The sequence below is a fragment of the Hylobates moloch genome, unplaced genomic scaffold (assembly GCF_009828535.3).
Source record: "Hylobates moloch isolate HMO894 unplaced genomic scaffold, HMol_V3 SCAFFOLD_13, whole genome shotgun sequence".
Taxonomy (NCBI): Eukaryota; Metazoa; Chordata; class Mammalia; order Primates; family Hylobatidae; genus Hylobates; species Hylobates moloch.
This window is the reverse complement of record NW_026652288.1, coordinates 25407562-25420499: the sequence shown is the minus strand read 5'-3', so window position 1 is coordinate 25420499 and position 12938 is coordinate 25407562.

Sequence of the window (12938 nt, the reverse complement as noted above, 5' to 3'; positions counted from 1 at the left end):
TAGTAACAGAAAAAGTATTTGTGTGGTTGAATCATGAGCTGAGCCAGTGCTTTTTTCATGGAACACTACTTAAGAGAAGGACTGACTATGGTTGTTCAGATTTGGGAATTTCCTGGAAAATGAACAAAGTGAGCCTGTCACTTAAGAACAATTGACTGTCCAGGTGCAGTGGCTCACGCCTGTAATCCTAGCACTTTGGAAGGCCGAGGCAGGTGGATCACCTGAGGTCAGGAGTTCTAGACCAGCCTGGCCAACATGGCGAAACCCCATTTCTACTAAAAAAATACAAAAAAATAGCTGGTTGTGGTGGCGCATGCCTGTAATCCCAGCTACTTGGGAGGCTGAGGCAGGAGAATCACTTGAATCCAGGAGGCGGAGGTTGCAGTGAGCCGAGATCGTGCCACTGCACTCCAGCCTGAGCAACAGAGTGAGACTCCGCCTCAAAAAACAAACAAACAAAAACAGCAATTGACAGTATTTGTTGGCAATGTTAAAATTTGAGCTTTAAAGTAAAACATTGGGGGGAAATATATATCCACCACTACGAGCTAGACAGTTTCCCAACACTTTAAGACTTTTTGAGGAATCAAAAATACTGAAATTATACATACATACATACACACACACACACACACACACACACACACACACACACACACACACACATATTTGATATTGTATCCTGAATCCAAAAAGCATTCCCTAGAGAAACAGGCTCAGTAGACACTTCGTCTGCCTTCTTGAGACCAAAAAGTTTGAGAACGCTGCTCTACCCTGCTCTGGATTATAACGTATTTGTTGGGGCTACACTCGAGGCCCACCTACTGAGGCACCTCTCTCAGCCATTGCTACTCTATCAGTCCAATACCACAGTTTATCTGAGCCTTGCAATTAGTATCCCCACACTCAGTGTGGGGAATAAGGACACCAGCCTTGATATTCTTGGATCAACCCATACTCATGTGAGTATTTCACTATTGCAGTTTTGACACGGGTCAGGCAAGAGACCTTGCACCTAAATTCCTGCCCTTCTCTTTTTTTGTCCCCAGATCCTTTCCTCTCTGGTGGAAGGGCTTTCTCCTCCATGCGTGGCACAAATCTATGCTTCCTACTCTCTCTGGTTTATTGTTTATTGTAAGTCCTCTAAGAAGCTTTATTTCTTCGTATGTAGAAACCCAGCTTTAGGATTTCTGAGAAATAGCTCTATCTTTCTCAAAGAAACCTAGCTTTCAAGACAATTGTCTCACTATGGACTTTAAAAAAGTCTGGTTGACACATGCACACATATGTTTATTGCGGTACTATTCACAATAGCAAAAACTTGGAACCAACCCAAATGTCCATCAATGATAGACTGGGATAAGAAAATGTGGCACATATACACCATGGAATACTATGCAGTCATAAAAAAGGATGAGTTCATGTCCTTTGCAGGGACATGGATGAAGCTGGAAACCATCATTCTCAGCAAACTATCACAAGGACAGAAAACCAAACACTGCATGTTCTCACTCATAGGTGGGAATTGAACAGTGAGAACACTTGGACACAGGGCGGGGAACATCAACACTGGGACCTGTTGGGGTTGGGGGCAGGGGGAGGGGTAGCATTAGAGAAATACCAAATGTAAATGATGAGTTAATGGGTGCAGCAAACCAACATGGCACGTGTATACCTATGTAACAAACCTGCACATTGTGCACATGTACCCTAGAACTTAAAGTATAATGAAAAGAAAAAAAAAGTCTGGTTGAAGCACAAAGCTGAGCCATAATGTCTTTGTTTTAGCCAATGTCCATCCTCTTTCCTTGGGACAGTAAGCTTCGACCTCATTGTTTGACTGAAAGGTTTGGCAGGGTGCAGGACGAATCACTGAGAAGGAAAAGCACCTTATTACCTCAGCTGGATCAGCAGTGTTAAAGATGTTGAAAGAAATGTTTAAAACACTGAGAGCCTTGGTAATGAATGCTTCTGAATGTGTATGTTGTCCGTGGAGTATTATGACAAGGATGAGTTGGAGGGGAAAACCCATATGTTTCAATCGTCTTTTTTTAGTTCTGCATACTAGAGGTTCAGTAAATATATGTCTAATTCAATATAATTCATTTGTAATTTTCAAATTCTTTTTTTTTTTACATTTGAGAGGTGGGGAAACAGGACAAACAGAATTCAAGAAGGGGAAGAAAGTCATCTCAGAGAGGGAAAAGTTAAATACTTTAATGGCAAATTATATTAAAATGATTAAATTCATAAACTTATAGCTGAGCAGATAAAGGCATATCAATGTTATATTCTTTTAGGTGTTCCTATTGTGAATGAAAAAAATGCTTTTCTAAACATTACCTCTCCTCAATTTATTTGCAAGCATGTACATTTAAACAATTCAGTATACTATTGCTATGGTCTGCATGTATCCCCCCGAATTCATGCGTTGGAAATGTATTCCCCAGTACAACAATGGCTGGGAGGTTAGGGGCTTTTAGGGTGTTGTTAGGTTATGAAAGCTCCACCTTTATGAATGGATAAATGCTGCTTTATTATAAAAATGGAGGCTGGCATGCTGGCTCATGCCTGTAATCCCAGCACTTTAGGAGGCCAAGGTGGGAGAATTGGTTGAGGCCAGGAGTTTGAAACCAGCCGGGGCAACATAGTGAGACCCCATCTCCACACACAAAAAAAATACTGGAAATGTAGCTGGGGATGGTGGCACACACCTAGAGTCCTAGCTACTCCTGAAGCTGAAGCGGGAGGATTGCCTGAGCCCAGAATTTTGAGGATACAGTGAGCTATGATGGTGCCACTGCACTCCAGTCTGGGTGACAGAGCAAGACCTTGTGTCCTGAAAAAAATAAAAGTTAAAAAGGATGAGGCTTGTGGGAGGGGGTTTGCCCTCTCTTGCCCTTCTGCTTTCCACCATGTGAGGACACAGCTGGAAGACCCATACTAGATGGTGGTGCCTTGACCTTGGACTTCCCGGATCCCAGGAGTGTGAGAAGTAAGTTTCTTTCCTTTATCAATTACCCAGGCTCAGGCATTTTGTTATTGCAGCACAAAATGGACTAACACAACACTGTGTCTCTTCTCTTTGCTGAATCAATACTTCTATTTTAATTGCAAATAGTAATACCGGCAATCACTTTTTTTTTCTTTTTTTTTTTTCTTTTTTTTTTTAGCATTAACCATGTGCTTAAGGGTTGGAAACAGTGGTCTCAGGAGGAGGAAGGGAGCGAAGATGATGGCAGACTCTCCTCATAAGTGTGACAGAGCCTCACCTGTCAAGGTTAAACAGGCACTGGCCTTTTGAGAAGAAGGGGGAAATCTGGGCATTTCTGTTATTTATGGCAATCCACCTACATTTATGTCACACAGCTACAATTCACAAAGCACTTTGCAGAAGTTACCACATTTCATCCTCAATACTCTCCTGCGAGGTAGAGATTATCATACTTATTGAACATACAAAACACCGAGGCTCAGAGGGGATCGGGTGTCCTCAGTTACACAGCTAGCCAGTGGCAGAGTTGGGGGTTGAACCCCATTTCCTACATCCTGGACACAAGCTGAGCTGCCCTAGCCCCACCTCCCTCCTGAGAAGGGGAGCGTATGCCCCGCTGTGGCTGCTTTTTTTCTTTTTCGGGCACTACCATCCACCAGGGAGGGATCCAAGGCTCCTCCAGGGGAAAGAAAGCTCTGCAATTAGACTAAATATAGTCTGGGAGAGGCTGCACCTCATTTGGACTAACTATCCTGTCACCCATCAGAAGAACAAAGAGTGAAGAATTTTCAAGCCTCATCATTTCCATTCCTCTCACTAGCTTGGACTTCTATATAATTGGCCTGACCCCTCGGGCCTGGAGATAAATGTTAACAGAGCATACATGCTGACTGAGAAACGTCTGAGCTGCTGAGGAAGACCATGGCCATAATTCTCCTTCACTTTCCAGCACAATCCAGACTGCATCAGAATTGGAGGGACACTGGCCTGATGAGAGATTCCTCAGTCCTAATAATGCTCAGATGAGGGCAGGGAACAAGAAAAGGCCATCGGTGGAAACCCAGTTGACAGTCAATTGAATAATGTATTGATATTCCATTTTGCAAAACCCTTCTTGTTCTAACAAACACTGAACACATACTATGTACAAGGCATGTGGGCAGTTTATTAAATATGTTTGAAGGAAACCAGGAGAAACTCAATGGATTCCTAAGAGTTGAATTCAAAACCAAAGTTAGAGAAATTCAAGAGAAGGCAAGGTACTTTGGTCAAGACGTGTGCATAGCCGTTAAGGTTTGGGATAAAATGAAATATTGTTTCAGGATGGTTTTATTACATTCTTGTTTCTTTTAGGGAAGATCTGCAGAAGACTTGGCATCAACCAGCAAAAACATTTTTAAAAAGAGTAGTGCTTCACAGAAAACAGATAAAATCCTATTAACCACAGATACTACAAATGACTTTTATCAACTTGTGACTTTCCATTGTGGATGATTTTCTTATGCAGGCATAACATCTGTTGATGGCCTCAGAAATTGTTCTATCTGTAATATAATAAGAATCTGTAACACCACATTTGACATCTGCAACAAGTTCCAAGTAAAAGACTGCAATAGAAAAAAATGTTTTGCACATTTCAGATCAGATGTTGCACATTTAAAAATCAAATCTCATTTCTAAGAAAAGGATGCAGCTTGTTCTGCCAACGGGGCACAAAATACAGTTCAAAAGGTTCATGTCACGGTTTGAATCACCATCCAACCAAAGTGTGGAGAGACGATTCATACATCTTGTGTCTGGCACTAACTAGTGGCTATCCAAGCTTCATCAACAACAATAACAGTACATATTTGCTGATAATCCCCTATGATAAAGTCGGCATGCCAAAATTATTAGGTTAGTGCGAAAGTAATTGCGGTTTTTGCCATTTTTAACGGCAAAAACCGCAATTACTTTTGCACCAACCTAATATCATGAATTTTATATACACCTCCTCGCTTTCCTTCAGAGGCGAATGCTGCTACAAGACAGGACTCTGCTCCAGAACCCAGCTATGAGAGAGGCACTCCCCCGCTACCCGGAAGGTAGAAGAGAGGAAGCAGGCTCAAATCCACTGAAGTGCTTCTGGGAAGCGGAGCAAGAGGCAAAGAAGTAAGTTGAGGTGGGACCCAGGGCGCATGAAGCTGAGCAGACGACTGGCCATTTTGGTGGTTTTGATTTTTCTGTGTTGGTTAGTTCCCTGCTTCTTTGGTGTCCTCTCTCTCTCTCTCCTTCTCTCTGTGCTACACCCACCCCTCCCTGATGTCGTTCTATTTTGCCTCACTCTTCCTCATCCTCTGCTTTGTCCAAAATCTGATTGCCCTGCTGCACATGTGTGATCTGAACCCCATTACTCTGGAAATCTGGGCTGCCCCAAAGACCAAATTGGATTAATTATGCCCAAGCAAACTTCGAATACACTTTAAAAAGAAAAGAAAGAAGGCCAAATGAGTTGAAGACAGGTTCAGTGACCTGGAGATGATTTGGCTCATTTGCATATCTTGGTAGAGTTTTCAAAGGGTAAAGAAGGCAAGATCTTTTCCAGGAGCTTTTTGTTTGAACAACTTATTTATATAAGAGAATCAGTTAAATATCACCCTCACCAAAAGAATTATGTTGGAGTGCTGAAAACTCTGAAGCAATCACTCGCAGGTCAATTTTCTCTGCCCTGAGAGGAATGTGTTTCTGAATCCAGAAGTTAGGATAGCTTTGTCCACCCTCTCCTCAAACATGGGCAAGTGTCATGGAACACAGAATATAAAAGCCAGGCTTTCTAAGACTTTAAGAGTAAAAGGTGTTTCTCTGCCTTTGCAGCCAAAAATAAATGACTGTGGACTAAGCAGGTACCTTCTAGACCACGGTTTCTCAGCCTTGACACCTGAAACTTTGGGTCAGGTAAGTCTTTGTTGTAGGGGCTGACCTGGGCATTACAGGATGTTTAGCAGCATCGCTGGCCTCCACTCAACTAGATGCCAGGAGTGCACATCCACACACACACACATATACAACTTATGACTATAAAAAATGTCTGTAGACATTGCCAAATGTCCTCTGGGAGATGAAAATCAACCCCTCTTGAGAACCACTGCTTTAGAGAAGGGGGGGAAGTATTCTGTTCCAAAACATACATGTAAGACCTTAAGTGTTTTCAAGTATTTAGGGAAAAATGGTGTTTTAGAAAAAAAATATAGTGATAGCTTAACCTTCACAGGTTCCAGGGCACTGCTCCGAGCTGTGACTTCTGCTAAACTATTGTGCTTCAAAAAGGAAGGAACAATATGTGTCATAGTCACTGCTATGGTTATTACACCCAGTATAGTGCCCAGGGCACAGCATGTGCTTAAAAACATTTGTGGCATTATTACCATTTAATGAGCAAATACTATATGCCAAGCACTATGACCTGTTCATATATAATCCTTAATCTTTACAACAACACTAATAGGATAGGCATTAAAGTAAGACTCTTCAATAAAGCAAATCCAGATAGTCATGCAATTGTTATTTAATTCCCAGTTCCTTGCCTTCCCCCAGCTTCTATGGGAACGAGCTAAAATTTCTACCAACACGAAGGGGGAGGACTGCAACTCACCTTTGGGAAGAGGAGAAGCAGAGAGTGAGTCCCCATTTCCTCCGTATTCGCTCAGCCACGTGTCCCTGGATCCAAAAAACAAGGTGGCAGGTAACTAGGAGATTCCTGGAAGAATTCCTCTGCTGTCCTGGGCACTTTAGTCAGCCACAGGACCCATGCTTGTCGCCATCAGTATTTAAACTGGAGTAAACAATGCCCAGGTGGCTGTAAATCACAGCTGAGCCTGGGAAGGATTTAACTCGCATAGCCAGAACACTGGAAACCCAAGTCATGACATACATTTCTGACTAATGCACCCTTGCATTTTATAAGGTTGACCACTTCTGCCCACTCATCACGCCATGCTGGAGTTTTACTGTATCATCTCCATGGTACAAATGAGGAAACTGAGGCCCTACGAGGTTGCACGATTCGTTCAAATCACAAAGCTGCTCTATGGTGTCCCGAGATTTGAAACATGCAAGGTTGGGCTGACTCCATGTCTTTCCACACATATCTTCTAGAGTGGAGCTGGTGATTGCCGTTCCTGCATCCCATGTGTCCTAATCCCCTGAATGATTTTGAGTGGGGGGATCATATTCTCTATTGTGTGGGCTCGGGAGGGGCAGATGAACAGGACCTGGTCCAGAGCCAACAGGCTTCAAGCTCTGCCAAGCAAGTGTGTAGCAGGAATACCAGGACGAATAGCAGGCAGGACTGGACTGGCCAGGTAAGAACAGGCAGAGGCAAAACAGGCAGCCTTTATTATGAGATTGAACAAGATGAGGCAGAACCCATGATCTGGCACTTGCTCACCGCTCCTGCTGTAGACGGGACCACTGAGTGAATCCATGCCTCCCAGAGAGGCCTGGGCAGGATGCCTGGCGTCAGATAAGCCAGAGGTCTTGGCAGGCTGCCCAGACCCCACCCAGGGAAGGCGCAGTGTTGGGGAGCATGCATGCTAAATACACACACACACACACACACACAAATGTATGAGGCAGAAGGCTAGCTGGGTATAGGAGTAAGCTGTGTTTCTTACATATATTTATCTCGTAGGATTCTTTAATTCTTTAAAAAAGTTTTGCTTTGGGCAGTTGTGTGGTCACCAACCTGTTTGTTGGTGTAAGTCAGTGAGTGCTGCCCGGCAGCACAGACCAGGAGTCCAGCTAGTTAGTAAAGCCAAGCACATGACCATTTCTAGCAGAGATGGTTGAAACCAAGATGCTTTAATTCAAAGAGGAGCTGCGGGGCACAGTGACACCATTTCCCTTAACTGGTAACACCACTACAGGGAGGAAGCTAGGTCTGCTGTGGAGGTGTAAGCTGAACGAAAGGAAACAGAACAGAAACAAAGTTCAAATAAGCGGGTGGTGTCAGCACCCCACCACCCACACCAGGTATGAGCCTGGGTGGGTGGTTCTTCCTGGACAAGGGAGCTGGCTTACTTGAGGTGAGGAGATCAGGATGGCATCTCATGGCAAGGACATGGGACAGGTTCACCTCACCCCTCCATCTAGATACGACTGTTGTTAAAGAGGTGATACACTGGCCTGCCAAGATGCAAATCTGTGTACTCATAACCTTCACGTCAAATTCTGTTCTTAATTCTGCAGGGAAAATGATGGTGAACAGTCGCACCTATGACATCCCTTCCCTTCATCATGTGAACTCATGTCATATATTGCATATGTTACAGCTTAAAATTATTTTCTATTATTTTGTTAATCAAATTCTATTGATGTAGATGAACTCAAATGCTTGGTCCTTCCTTCTCATTTCTTTCTTAATGCATGGAAAGTTAGTTGTATAGTAGTAGTTAGAAAGTTAGTAGCTTATACTTTTTAAAAATGTAGGCTAGGTACAGTGGCTCACTCCTGTAATCCTAGCACTTTGGGAGGCCGAGGTGGGTGTATCACCTGAGCCCAGGGGTTTGAGACCGGCCTCTCTACTAAAAATAGAGAGTAGAGACCCCATCTCTACTAAAAACACACACACACACAAAAATTAGCCAGGTGTGGTGGCACACGCCTGTAGTCCCAGCTACTAGGGGGGCTGAAGTGGGAGGATTGATTGCTTGAGCCCAGGAAGTCGAGCCTGCAGTGAACCGTGATCACACCACTGCACTCCAGCCTGGGTGACAGGAATGAGACCCTGTCTCAAAAAATAAAAGTGTAGACCAGGCGCAGTGGCTCACGCCTGTAATCCCAGCACTTTGGGAGGCCAAGGCAGGCGGATCACAAGGTTAAGAGATTGAGACCATCCTGGCCAAATGGTAAAACCCCATCTCTACTAAAAATACAAAAAAAAAAAAGTAGCTGGGCATGGTGGTGCGTGCCTGTAGTCCCAGCTACTCGGGAGGCTGAGGCAGAAGAATTGCTTGAACCTGGGGGCCAGAGGTTGCAGTGAGCTGAGATTGCGCCACTGCACTCCAGCCTGATGACAGAGCGAGACTCCATCTCAAATAAAATAAAATAAATAAAATAAAAATGTATTCAAATATTTATTGAACTACTATTTGGCTACTACTAGCACCTAGCAGGCTTTTTCAAGACCCTGGGGGGCATAAGACACATATAGTTCCTGCTCTCACAGCATTGACATTCTGTTAGGGGGGGATAATAGTGGGAAAGAAATGTCCATGTAGATAATATAATTCCAAATAGGGATAAGCACATTAACTAAGACAACGCATTATCGTTCCTAAATTATTGCATTTATTGTTCTATATAATACTCTGAAGCTCACTCCGAGTGATCTTCTCCCTTCTCCTCGGCGTCCTTATAGAGCATGAGCCTGTTTGCATGTGTTCCTTCTGTCAGCAGGGGCACTTAGCTCAGCTATTGTTTTCAATGGGCTGGTATGTGTCATATTTTTTTTTTTGAGACGGAGTTTTGCTCTGTCGCCCAGGCTGGAGTGCAATGGCGTAATCTCGGCTCACTGCAACCTCCACTTTCTGGGTTCAAGTGATTCTCCCACCTCAGCCTCCCAAGTAGCTGGGATTACAGGTGCACGCCACCATGCCTGGCTAATTATTTTTGTATTTTTAGTAGAGATGGGGTTTTGCTATGTTGTCCAGGCTGGTCTTGAACTCCTGGGTTCAAGCGACCCACCTGCCTCAGCCTCCCAAAGTGCTAGGATTACAGGCCTGAGCCACCACACCCGGCCACCGGCCATGTTTTCATCTAGATTCCACCATAAGACAATGTATGAATCCTTCTTCTCATTCTGGTTCCATCTCTTCTGTCTAGTTGCTGAGCAGATCTCAAGATGGGAAGCTAGAAAGAATGACAGGACTGTCTAGAGAAGGAAGGTCGTGTAAGAGTGGAATCTGATCTCCTTTTTCCCTAGATGCTAACATTATATCCTCTGCCTCCTGCCTTATTTTTAAGTCTTATCTCAAGAAACATAAACGAGAGTCCTGTTTGCTTCCCTATGCTGCCAGTTGAGAGATGCTGCATTGAACTGGAAAGGTTAGACTGATCTGGAGAGTCCAGATGGAATAGTCTCAATACTTATTCCCTAGCAGGCAATTAATAAATCTGTAAGGAATAAATGAGTCAATGAATCTACAAGGGATCCAGTCAGTCATCAAGCCTTTATCACGCACCTATAATTTGCCAGGCATTATATTGATACTTGAGAGACAAAAATAATTAAGCACACTCCTGATCTGGAGGAAAGAAGGTATGTCCACAGTTAATTTTAGAACAATACATAAAATTCCATAACGGCAGGATCAAAAGTACCACAGGAACACAGGGCAGGGATCCAGTCTGACTAGCAGATTGGAGGTGGCTCTGCATATGAAATATCATCTGATCTGGTCTTTGAAGGAGGTGTGAAAATTTCAGAGAGAAAAGGCTACACGTTTCAGGCAGAGGAGAAAGGGCCTGGCAATGCATTGTTTAGTAGCCTGAGTGCTACATCTGTAATCTCCTTCCTTACCCTACAGTGCCTCTTCCCCTCACATGGCTCCATTAAAAAAGTAACATTGGCTGGGCGCGGTGGCTCACGCCTGTAATCCCAGCACTTTGGGAGGCTGAGGTGGGCAGATCATGAGGTCAGGAGTTCGAGACCAGTCTGGCCAATATGGTGAAAACCTGTTTCTACTAAAAATACAAAAATTTGCCGGGCATGGTGGCAGGCACCTGTAATCTAAGCTACTCAGGAGGCTGAGGCAGGAGAATCACTTGAACCTGGGAGGCAGAGGTTGCAGTGAGTGAAGATCATGCCATTGCACTCCAGCCTGGGTGACAGAGTAAGACTCTGTCTAAAATAAATAAATAAATAAATAATTTTTAAAAATAACATTAAGCTTCACAGAGAAAGAACTTGGGTAGGAGCCATGCATAAAGTACAGTGGAAACCAGAAATCAATAATGTATGATAAGGAACAATGTCCTTCTAAACATAGAATTATTGGCTTCAAATTAGCTGCCACTCGGCCTTCATTTAGTTCTTCTAGCCACCATTTAAGGCTTATTCCCTGTTAATATACAACCCTATGATTGTTGAACATTTCTCCTTTTTTTTTTTTTTTTTTGAAACTGAGTTTCACTCTTGTCGCCCAAGCTGGAGTGCAGTGGTGCAATCTCGGCTCACTGCAACCTCCGCCTCCCGGGTTCAAGGGATCCTCCTGCCTCAGCCTCCCAAGTACCTGGGACTACAGATGCACGCCACAATGCCCAGCTAATTTTTCTATTTTTAGCAGAGATGGGGGTTTCACCATGTTGGCCAGGCTGGTCTCAAACTCCTGACCTCAAGTGATCCTCCCACCTCGGCCTCCTGAAATGCTGAAATTACAGGCGTGAGCCACCGCAGTTGACAGAGCTACCATGAACATGTCACAGAGCTACAGTGACTTCTGCTAAACTGCAGTTGACAGAGCTACTGTGAACATGTCACAGAGCTACAGTGAACATGCATCACAGTTCTTTCTCCTTTAAAAGGTATGCTGAGTTTCGAGCCCTTGTTACATTGCTGCCACATTCCTCTCTGGTTAAAGTGTCACTAGCTATGCTTCAGGGGTCTATTTTCCCACAGTCCCCCCCAAACTGGGTTTTATTTTTATTTTGGCTTGTGTCGTGGTAGCATTAAATGATTTAATTGGTATTTTAAAATTGCTAATGCGGTTTTGTGAGGATTAAATTAGATAATATATCTACAAAGACCTGGCACATAGTAAGCTATTATTATTATTACTCCTAGCAGTTATTGAATAAAAAGTTAGGCACTGTAGTGACCTTATATATTTGTGTTTTGTTCTTATGTTTTGTGCAAAGGGGTTCTTTCTCTTCATCCACACGGGGGCTCCTGCTCAGTCCTTTCTCTTTTCCATCCTCAATCTGTGAGTGACTTCATTTAGTCTCATGTTTTTAATGCCATCTGCATGCTGGCAGCTCTGTCTCTGGTGTGGACCTCTCTGCTGTACTCCAGCATGTCTAACTGCCTATTCAACTTCTCTGCCTGGAGGTGGCATCTCACACTTAACTGTGCAGACTGAACTTGGATTCCTTGCAGACGCTGCTCCTCCCATTGCCTTTCCCATCTCAGTGAAAATACCTCCTTCCAGGCTCTCAAGCGGAAACCTTTGAGTATTTCTTTTCTTTTTTTTTTTTGGAGCCAAGGTCTTGCTCAGGCTGGAGTGCAGTGGTGCAACCACAGCTCACTGCAGCCTCAGCCTCCCAGGTTCAAGAGATCCTCCCACGTCAGCCTCCCAAGTAGCTGGGACCACAGGCATGCACCGCCATGCCTGGCTAATTTTTTGTTTGTTTTTAGAAATGGGGTCCCACTATGTTGCCCAGGTTGGTCTCAAACTCATGGACTCAAGTGATCCTCCTGCCTCTGCCTCCCAAAGTGCTAGGATTACAGGTGTGAGGCACCACCCCCATCCAGTATTTCTTAACTCATGTTTTTCTCTTACACTCCGCATCCAGCCTCTAAATCCTTTAAACACTTTCTTCAAAATATATACTATACAAAACACTATCTTCGAAATATTCCAGCATCTTCCCACCACCTCCACCCTCACCATGCTGACCAAGACATCATCTTTCACCTGGATCTCTCACCTGTAAAACCTTCCAACTGGTTTTCCTACCTGTACATATCCATCTTCATGACCTCAGGTTTGACCTTAGGTCTCCTCCTGATCGTGAGAAGCTACTACAGTCCCAGCTGCAGGGTGAGACGTGACAGTGTGCAGTGGAAGAAGAAGGTATCTCTTATGAAGAGGGAGAAAATCATTGCCAGAAGCTCACCAGCAGGGTCCCCTCACTTGCCCGTCCCTAAGCCAGTCTTTGGCAAAAGGAAGGTGATTGCCAGGCTGAT